The sequence below is a fragment of the Bubalus kerabau genome, chromosome 12 (assembly GCF_029407905.1).
Source record: "Bubalus kerabau isolate K-KA32 ecotype Philippines breed swamp buffalo chromosome 12, PCC_UOA_SB_1v2, whole genome shotgun sequence".
NCBI classification, from domain to species: Eukaryota; Metazoa; Chordata; class Mammalia; order Artiodactyla; family Bovidae; genus Bubalus; species Bubalus kerabau.
In genome coordinates, this window is record NC_073635.1 from 24,132,900 (window position 1) to 24,144,057 (window position 11,158).

At 40.0% G+C, this 11,158-nt stretch overlaps 1 long non-coding RNA gene across 1 annotated transcript; it reads right to left on the reverse strand.

Annotated features, from left to right (window-relative positions):
- Positions 1-3,418: 3,418 nt before the first annotated feature.
- On the reverse strand, positions 3,419-8,436 carry LOC129624097 (uncharacterized). The gene is made up of 3 exons (XR_008700750.1): positions 7,994-8,436; positions 3,865-3,950; positions 3,419-3,760 (listed from the first exon to the last, which is right to left on the reverse strand). It is a non-coding gene; the product is annotated as an uncharacterized LOC129624097 (long non-coding RNA).
- Positions 8,437-11,158: the final 2,722 nt, after the last annotated feature.

An 11,158-nucleotide genomic window follows, 5' to 3' on the forward strand; every position in this document is an offset into this window, starting at 1 on the left:
GGAACCCTCTTACACTGTTGGTGGGAATGCAAACTAGTACAGCCACTATGGAGAACAGTGTGGAGATTCCTTAAAAAACTGGAAATAGAAGTGCCATACGACCCAGCAATCCCACTGCTGGGCATACACACTGAGGAAACCAGAAGGGAAAGAGACAAGTGTACCCCAATGTTCATCGCAGAACTGTTTATAATAGCTAGGACATGGAAGCAACCTAGATGTCCATCAGCAGATGAATGGATAAGAAAGCTGTGGTACATATATACAATGGAGTATTACTCAGCCATTAAAAAGAATACATTTGAATCAGTTCTAATGAGGTGGATGAAACTGGAGCCTATTATACAGAGTGAAGTAAGCCAGAAAGAAAAACACCAATACAGTATACTAACGCATATATATGGAATTTAGAAAGATGGTAACAATAACCCTGTGTATGAGACAGCAAAAGAGACACTGATGTATAGAACAGTCTTATGGACTCTGTGGGAGAGGGAGAGGGTGGGAAGATTTGGGAGAATGGCATTGAAACATGTAAAATATCATGTATGAAACGAGTTGCCAGTCCAGGTTCGATGCACGATACTGGATGCTTGGGGCTGGTGCACTGGGACGACCCAGAGGGATGGAATGGGGAGGGAGGAGGGTTCAGGATGGGCAACACATGTATACCTGTGGCGGATTCATTTTGATATTTGGCAAAACTAATACAATTATGTAAAGTTTAAAAATAAAATTAAAAAAAATAGTTGATGATTTAGCTGGAGTGGTTCACAGTGACCTCCCCCATTTAGCAAGCTGTCCTGTACTTTTTTGTTAAAGTGGAGTGAAGTAGGTATACAAAAAGACAGTCTGCTAAATATGGTTAGTTCATAATAGAAATTAATGCCCGATGTGCCCTCCTAAAATATCTAAGGTGGTTTGTGAAGTTTCTTACGTTTTCAAAAGCAGGTCTCCTTTAAAGTCTGCTCTTAATTTAGGAGACCTGAGAAAGGATATCAGTACAAAACTAAGTGAATTGCGTTTGAATTCCATGTTATGGTATTATCTATGGAGCTGACCTCCTCCTGACACCTTCAGAGAAGCTGGTAGAGCTGGATTCTGTAAAACAAGGTGACTTTGATAAAGGCCATGCCTCCCTCCAATCCTTAAAAAATCGGCCTGAGGAAAGAAATCACCTAGAAATACGATGGCAAAAAGCCTTGCTCGTAAATCCAGCAGGCATTTTGACACTAGTGAAAAATCCATGCTGGCAACTACTGTCCTCAGATTCTGAAAACAGAGAGACTTATTCAATTAGAGGCTAAATTTACTATTATTTGCAAAGAATATATATGATGTCAGTTTAAAATCAGTCAAGTTTTGTTTCTCTGTTACAATTTAGATTTCTCAAATAATTTTGAATTAGCAACCTTCACAGCTCAGATTGCTGTAGTCATCTATAAATTAGTAGACATCAATTATATCAGCACAGTGAAAACCCAGCAACATGTTGATGGGGCGTGTGATGATGTGAAATATTTTAGGGTAATCTTGGCTTTTGCCAATGGCTGGGTGCCTTTGCTGTCCACCTGAAGCTATCACGATGTTGTTAATCAGCTACATGCCGTGCTGTGCTTAGTCGCTCAGTCGTGTCCGACTCTTTGCGACCCATGGGCTGTACCCTGCCAGGATCCTCTGTCCATGGGGATTCTCCAGGCAAGGATACTGGAGTGGGTTGCCATGCCCTCTTCCAGGAGATCTTCCCAACCCAGGGATTGAACCCAAAACTCCCACATTGCAGGGGATTCGATACTGCCAGAACCACCAGGCAAGCCCAAGAATACTGGAGTGAGTGGGTAGCCTATCCCTTCTCCAGGGGGTCTTCCTGACCCAGGAATTGAACCAGGGTCTCTTGCATTGCAGGTGCAATTTTTTTTACCAACTGAGTCACCAGGGAAGCCCATTAATCAGCTATACTACAAAACAAAATAAAAATTAAAAAAAAAAATGAAGTTGGCAGTCCTGTGGGGAAAGAAAGTGAAAGTGTTAGTTGCTTACTCGTGTCCAACTCTTTACAAACCCATGGACTATAACCCACCTGGCCCCTCTGTCCATGAATTCTCCAGGCAAGAATATTGGAGTGGGTTGCCATTCCCTTCTCCAGGGGATATTCCCAACCCAGGGACTGAACCCGGGTCTCTTACATCACAGGCAGATTCTTTACCATGTGAGCCACCAGAGGCAGTTTCAGTACAGTGTGATTAGCTCTATGGTAGGATGAGAAAGAGTTTTAGAGAAGGTGGTATACCTCTCCATGGGTGGGCATCATCAGACAAAAGTGGAAAGGGAAGGTGTTGGGGAGAAAGAAAAGCAAAGCTGAGTGTGTTACGATGAAGAAGAGGCAGGAGTCTCTGGGAAGAAGACAAAGCTTTTCCATGTTAGTAACTTTGGACTTTAACCTGAAGGCAAAGGGCAGAGAGAATGACAAACCCACCAAGAATCTGAGAAGATAATAAAACTTGGGGCACAAGGTGTCTCTGAAGTCAAGAGATAGAGTGTGGCCAAGACTGCCAAACATTTGTGAAAGGTGAAGTAAGATAAAGACTATCAAGTGTCCATTGCATACAGTAACAGAGAGATTGCTGGTAACCTTGATGAGCAATGCTTTATAGAGTGATGGGAAGGCAAGCTGGTTTGCAAGAAGTGGAGGCATTTTGGGACTTCCCTGGCGGTCCTGTAGTTAAGACTCTGCGTTTCCAGTGAAGGGAATGAGAGTTTGATCCCTGGTCAGGGAACTAAGATCCCATATGTTCATGGCCAAAAAACAAACAAACAAAAAGTTCAGGAGTGAATGGGAGGTGAAGAAGTAGATGAAAAAAAGAAGGCAATAGCTAAAAAGGAAGGTGCAGTCAGGTGGGTTTTTGTTGTTGTTTGTTTCTTTGCTCAGTTTGTTTTTAACTTAGAAATATTTGAGATGTTTTTGTGCAGCTTACATGGAGCCAATGGCAAGGGAAAGGCTGGGATAAAGAAGAGCAGCCTGAAAGGAATGAAGAAACCAAGTATAGATGGAAAGATGGAAGCATCTTCAGCAGTGTGGGAACCCCTTCTGATACAGAGAAGCTGGAAAAGAGGAGTAGGGGTGCCACGTACTTCGTAGATGACATGACAAGAAGCTGAAGACTTACCTCTCCAATGGACCCCATTTTCTTTGCAAAGTGAGAGTTGAGACCCTGAGTTTAGGACCTGGCCAATTATAGGTGTTCAATAAATATTTTATAATGAAGAAATAAGTAAATGAAAAATAAACATGGGAAAGATGTTTGGGTAGGAAATTTTAGCAAAGTTACAGAAGATTGTGGAAGAAATGCTCTGGAGTAAAGGGGAATTTCTTAGGGTAGGAAAGGATGGTAACTGAAGGCTCAGTTAAGACAGGTTCCCCGAGTGTCAGCAGACAAACTCTTCTGAGAGAAGTTTGCGTGGTTGTTTCTCAGTTGTTCCCAGCAGCCTTGGGATTAGGGTTTCACAGGCATCAACCATTCTGGGTGATAACACTAACTAGTTTGGAACGATGGTCTGAGGGTATTTGAAGTTGAATGGAGGTGAATATCCTTGGAGTTCAAGGAGCTGGTTTTCTGGGAGATCGTATGTATTGTCAATGATGATGCTATTGGTCAGGATGATGAAGAAACGTGGGTGGAAAGACAGCCAATCCAGCAGCAGGTACTGTAGTCTTTGAGGAAGGGCAGTATATGGAGAGTGTGAGATGGCAGTGAGGAGACTGATGGGGAATCACCAGCAAATTATGAACATTTGTAGTTTACCTTTATAATCCAAAAGTCTAAAAATTCAAATCTTAGTACATATCAGAAAATAAATACTCACATATACCTGGCATACAGCTAGCAAACATTTCCAGAAATTTAAGTCCTTTACGTAAATTTGTTCTCTAGTTGCTATTGCTCATTGACCTGAAAAATTAGAATTAAGAAAAAACAATCAGTGAAAGTCTAATGAAATATTTGTTTTCTGCAAAAAGCCAGGATGAAATAGCTTTATTTGGAGATAAGGTGAAGTTTTATGACACTATACACATATATGGGTGAAGTATAATGAAAAAGACCCTGATGCTGGAAAAGATTGAGAGCAGGAGGAGAAGAAGGCAATAGAGGATGAGATGGTTGGATGGCATCACTGACTTGATGGACATGAGTTTGAGCCAACTCCAGGAGATAATGAAGGACAGGGAAGGCTGGCATGCTGCAGTCCATGGGGTTGCAAAGAGTCAGACATGACTGAGCGACAGAACAACAGTGAATATTGAGGATACATTTGCACCCATTGCTGCTGGTGAGAACTTCTCTCCAAGGAAACAACTGTTCAATAAGCCCAGTGTTTTCTCTTTGACCTGTTTCTGAATCTACTCAGAAGCATGGTTGATTTCCTTATGTTCAGAAATGGTTCCTAGCACAAGAAAGTGTGCAATTTCCAAACAATGAGTCCAAAATTCACTTGTACTTGGTTGGCATTTTTGAAGGTTAGAAACAAAATCTTGAGAGGCATGCAATGAAGTTGGTTCATTTTCTGAAAGCTTTAGAAAGCATTAGGGATAAGGAGATGAAGAATAGAGAAAGATGGTTAAAGTAAGGAAAAGGGGGCTTATAAGACCTAGAAAGCTTGAGACCAGGAATAAACCAGAGATGTTTGCTTTAGTGGGAAGGAAATTTGATTACTGAGTTAAAATCTTAGCTGTGATACTTATCACCTGTGAGAACTTGAAAAAGTTTTATAACTTTTCTCTGATCCTCAGTTTCCTCAGTCTGTGAAGTGGGCATAATAACATGAAATGAATAAGCTGATGGTGAAGGTAAAAGCAGGAGCCTTTAGGTAAAGGGCCCACCACAGAGCCTGACAGATTGGCAGTGCTCACCAGGGGTTTTCTCCCCTCTAGGAATACTATTTTTTTTTTAATTTTTTTATTGAAGTATGGTTGATTTACAATGTTGTGTTAGTTTCAGGTGTGCAGCAAAGTAAATCAGTTACATATACAATATATATGTATGTATATATAGATACATACTCTTTTTTAGATTCTTTCCCCATATAGGTCATTACAGATCATTGAGTAGAGTTCCCTGTGCTATACAGAAGGTTCTTATTAGTTCTCTGTTTTATGTATAGTGCTGTGTATATGTCAACTTGTAGCAACATGGATAGACCTAGAGATTGTTATACTTAGTGAAATAAGTCAGACAGAGAAATACACATATCATATGAGATTGCTTAGCTATGGAATCTTAAAAAAAGGGTACAAATGAACTCATCTACAAAAATAGAGCCACAGATGTAGAAAACAAACTTATGGTTACAGAGGGTAAGGAGGTGGTGGGGATAAATCGGGAGACTGGGATTGACGTATAGACACTACTCTAGGAATGTTTTAAGTTCATTGAAAGACTACTAACTTTTCACTGGCAGCTAGGTAGCTACTACATTTTTAAACCAGGTTCTGATTTTTGTTCAACGTGATCAGTTTCCTGTTAGGAAAGACCATTGATGATTATGGCATCAGGTATAGCAACCCAGGTGCTTCCTATTTTTGGATGCTGTGTAGACAGCCGCAGTGGCCCCAGTTAGCCGCAGGAGGGCTCCTGTACTGATAAAGCGGTGAAGCCCAACCCTGACCCAGAGGGCTCTGCTTTCTCATCCTGCCAGGACCTTGATCAGTCGGTGCACATTCCTGCCCAATCTCGCTGGAGATTTGAATTACACATTGCTAGCTAAACCTGACGCTTGGCCAAAGAGGTACTTAGTGGCACTTATGAAAGAATGAACGATCAAATGACACAGCCTTGCCAAAGCATCATTATCTTTCTGTTGAGTGATATTTTAAGCCTTGCTGTGCTTCTGGATCCTTTGAAGAGCTCAGTCTCTACGTTGGACTAGCTTAGGATGACCATGTTTGAAGATGACGAATAGTGGCTGGAAAGTGTGAGGTTGCTGTACACGCTGCCTTCCGACAGTGGGGGAAGAGGGTTTACTCTGAAGTTGGACTAAGTGCTCGTCTTTGATAGCAAGCCTCTGCACGTGGGGGTTCCAGGAAAATCCTAACTCAGCTTCCATTTCTTAATATGTCCCTGAATCACTTACACTTTTATGCTTTGTCATATTTATTTTATATGGAGGAAAACAATGAACGTGTGTATCTTTGAAACCTCATAGAGAGGAAAAATAATTTGGTATTTGATATCACTTTTATTTCTCTATTTAGACTTTTTAAACTGTTGGAATGCATATCCAAGGACATTCAACTTTAATCATGTTGATAAGTAAATAACTTTCTTCAAAAAAAAAAAAAAAAAGGCTCAGCAATTTGTGGTGAATTTAAGACCACTTGTTTACAGGAAATATTTTCGTGTCAGAAACTGGAAAAAGACCCTTCCTAGCTCACATCTTAGAATTTTCTCTTCATTTTGACTTATAGTTTGAAAAAACTTAAGTGCTCCCATGTTACAAACACTGTGATAAGTATATAAAATACAAAAACGAACAGATGATAATCTCTTAGCCTCAATGTTATATTCTGATGGAGAAATAAATACATGCAGGAACAAGCTAAAATTCAAGAAGAAATAGATTGGTTATGGATTCCCAGGTACTGCAGTAGTAAAGAATTCACCTGCCAATGCAGGAAACACAAGAGATGCAAGTTTGATTCCTGGGTCGGGAAGATCCCTGAAGGAGGAATTGGCAGCTCACTTCAATATTCTTGCCTGAAAAATTCCATGGACAGAAGAGCCAGGTGGGCTACAGTCTGTAGAGCTGTAAAGAGTCAGACATGCCTGAGCACATACATAGCATTACAGAGAAGCATAAGAGAAAATTCTGAATTTCACCTGAAGGAACCAGGGAAGTCATCCTGGAGGAGGTGACAGTTGAAGGAAGGATACATGAGGTTATGAGTCAGATGTGGTGGTGAGTAGTGAAGAGAGGGCAACATTCTGGGTAGAGAGGAAAAAAAAATCCAGAGTGCACGTGGTTTTGAGAATATCAAGTAGTTAAAAAAGGCTATCATGAATAATTGTGACTGAGAAATAGAAGGTGAGTGTGAATCTGAGGGTAAGCTTAACATAATTTTCTAAGTCCTTCAATCTTAAAAGACTGGTCATTTATGGTGACCAGCAGAAGGGCTTCTCTGCAGGTAGACATATCCAGGGGGTACCTCTTAAGGTAAACATGTGTTCTTTTTACCACATATACATGGGCAGCCTCTCCTTTTATTCTAGGAGACATTGACACAGAGGCTGCTGTACTTTAAATCCTTATGAACACTTCTGTGCTTTCACTGTTGTGTTTTAGTAATGAATTAACACATTTTCTAGCTAAGAGCTAGTTCTCCACTGCCTCTCCTTAGATATATACTCTTTATCTCGATGATTAGAGAATATAGAGGATACATCATGGGTATTTTTGTGATATTGCTGGTGTAGTTTTACAATCATACCAACAATTAGCATCATTCTGTTATTTATGGGTGGCTGTAACATGCCTTCTTATCCCATTCAACTGTAAAGTAAACCAATAAATAAATAAATAAAGGGATTAACCGTTATTTATTGTTTACAGCCTACCCAAAAATTGCTAACAGTTTTATATGTAGTATCTCATTCAAGCCTATTATCTGATAGGACTCTTTATTATAATTATGTTAACGTACTTTCCCCATTAGACTGACATCATTGAAAGCATCATGTTTATCTATGTGTTTTCAGTATTTTTCATGAGGTATAGCAAATAACAGGCATTCATAAATATTTATTTAATGTAGAAATACGGTGAATCTCCCTTGCCCTCATTTAGTCGAAAGTAATAAACACTAGCTTCTCTCAATTTCCTTGAGAAATTGCCCCTCGGTTGGCAACGTGCAAGCACTGGTGAATCATCTGCTCTGCCCCTGCTCCTGGACCTCATCTCATCCATGTCTCTCCAACGCTCACTGGCCCCGGATACACACCTGTTTCTCAAATAAGCCAAGTCCCTTTCTCAGAACCTCGGCCCTTGCTCTTTCTCCTGCTTGTGATACTCTTCCCCTAGGTGTCCCACAGGTTGCTCTTAAGTTCGATCCAGCTATCGCCCAAAGCATCAGAGTATAAGCCAGGAGCACCGCCTCCCTACCCTTCCTCCATCCAGCACTCCTGGAGTCCTGCTCTACTTAATTCTTTCTCTGAAGCATCAAATACATCTTTAAAAAAATCTATCTATAGTCCATGTCCTTCCACCAGGTGCAAAGTCTATGATGTCTGGCTTAGGACAGAGCTTCACAAACAGTTGTTAAGAAAATGGGTGGAAGGATGAATGAAAGATGAATGAATGAAAGAAGGTTTGAAGATTACAGTTGGAAAATCTCTCCCATCTGAGATACCCTCATGACAGCACGGTTCGCAGCAACAAACTGACCACGGAGGGTTCAGAAATGATCCTCTCTCTCCGATTCCCCTACCTGCCTTTGTCCGTTTCCCAGCATCTTTCTGCCCTCAGTGGGGACCCTGTGTATTTCTCCTCTCTGTTTTTTTTCCTCCCACCAGATGGCGCTGTGTCTTCAATATTGAAAGCTCTAGGTGTGTGTAGGTTACTTTTCTTGGTTCTTCTCTATACTATGCGAATCTTCATGTTTAACAAATGAGTTCCAAAAGTTCCAAGATCCACAAATGTTAATGGCATGTGCTGAACTAACAGCCTTAAATACTATTCCTCTAAAATGAAAAAGTAGCTGAGCTATATTATATCTCAGTGTTAGATCTTATGGCTTCCCAGCTGGCTCCATAGTAAAGAATCCGCCTGCCAATGTGGAAGATATAAGAGACGTAGGTTTGATCCCTGGGCCAGGAAGATCTCCTGGAGTAGGAAATGGCAACTCACTCCTGTGCTCTTGCCTGAAAAATCCCATGGACTGAGGAGCCTGGCAGGGTATACAGTGTATGGGGGTGCAAAGAGTCAGACATGATGAGCACATTGTATCTTATGAACTATTTCTAACAGCCAAACACAAAGGCAGTAAGTATATTGGTTCATACAACACCAAAGAAACTTGATTTATCTGAAAATTAAAGTGTGAAGTGTTATCCTCATACTATAGAACTAGAGTGATATGGAGATAATAAATAAATGGAATATATGGGTATACACACAGAGAGAGTATGGTTTACATGGTAAAATATACCAATTAAATTTGCCAGAGAGCTTATAAAGTCAGGTTCGATAAAAATAATTCCTATAACTAATACTGTGAAAGTGAAAGTCGCTCAGTCTTGTCTGACTCTTTGCAACCCCCGGACTGTAGACTGCCAGGCTCCTCTGTCCATGGAATTCTCCAGTCCAGAATATTGGAGTGGGTAGCTGTTCCCTTCTCCAAAGGATCTTCTCAACCCAGGGATCGAACCCAGGTCTCCTGCATTGTAGGTGGATTCTTTACCGTCTGAGGCACCAGGGAAACCCAACTAATATCATAAGGCAGCCCAACTGTTGGAACATTTCATGGAAATTCTACAATCAATGAAGAGAAATTAGTCATTATTTCTCTTATATAGCATGGTGGTGCATCAGGTATGGGCTTCTGCTCTTCAGTTCTAAGTTTATACAGACATATAGAAGAAATATAGAAATTCACATGATTGTCCCCTAATTTAAATGGAATTGTAAGCAGTAGTGCTAACATGCTTTCCAAATCTTTGATTGACTTTCAAATATGTTTTCAAAGTAATGGCAATAGTTTCCAGGTTTTACTAAAATAATGTATTCCACAGATAGCAATTTAAAAAATCTCTGAGAGAATTTAAAAATGTCTGATGTAGAATCATCTCATTATGGTGTAAAACCAATGCTTCTCAAAATCTTTAAATTATGTTTCATCTTACTGGTGCTCTCAGGTTTAAAAATTTTAGAAGGAAAGTCTCTAGTTCCTTGTAGAAAACTCTCTGTCCACTTTTCTCCATACATGTTTGGTCCATGAGAATGTTAAATATGCTTAACATTTTTCTATTAAATATTCTTACTCTCTTAGGAAGACTAAAACAATGAGGTACCACCAAACACCTATTCAACTGGATAAAATTAAAAAAAAAATCCTGCCAATACCAAATGCTATAGAGACTGTGGAGCAACAATAATTCTTATTTTTTACTGCTAGGAATGAAAAATGGTACTTTCGAAGACAGTTTGTCAATTTCTTACAAAACTACAGTCTTACTGTACTATCCAGAAATCACATTTCTAGATATTTTCCCAATTGAGTTGATAACTGATGTTCACACAAATACCTGCATGCATTTGCTTATAGCAGCTTTATCCCTAATCGCCAAAAAAAATTGGCAGCCACTAAGATGTCCTCAATAGGTGAATGCATAAGTAAACTGTAGCCTTATGGAATATTATTTAGTAATAAAAAGAAATGAGCTACCAAGTCATTGAAGGAAATGGAGGAATCTTAAAAGCATATCAGTAAGCAAAAGGTGGCAATCTGAAAAGTCTAATTATTATATGATTGCAACTGTGATATTCTGGACAAGAGAAAACTACAGAGACAGTATGCAACTTGATTGTTGACAGCCATCTGGGGAGTAGTGGTGGTGGGAAAGATGAATACATGAAGGGCAGGGGATTTTTAGGGCAGGGAAATTATTTCGTATGACACTGTAAGGGTGGATATATGACATTATATATTTGTCAAAACCCAGAGAACTGTACCTCACAAAGAGCAACTTTAAATGTGAACTATGGACTTTAAGGCGAGAAGGGGGTGACAGAGGATGAGATGGTTGGATGGCTTCATCGACTCAATGGACATGAGTTTGAGAAACTCTGGGAGACAGTGCAGGACAGGGAAGCCTGGCGTGCCGCAGTCCACGGGGTCGCCAAGAGCCGGACACGACCGAGCGACTGAACAGCAACAGCAAGGACTTCAGAGAATAATACTGTCTCAAATGTGACTCATTGATTTGAACAGATGTGCCACAATTATGTCAGATCTTAATCCTAAGGAAAACTGTGTGTGGGGTAGGGGTGTATATGAGAACTCAGCATTATCTGCACACTTTTAAAAATAAATATAAAGCCATTAACAGTAAAGTCTATTAATCTAAAAAAGATACATAGAATTCAAAAGAATATGACAATTTCATTG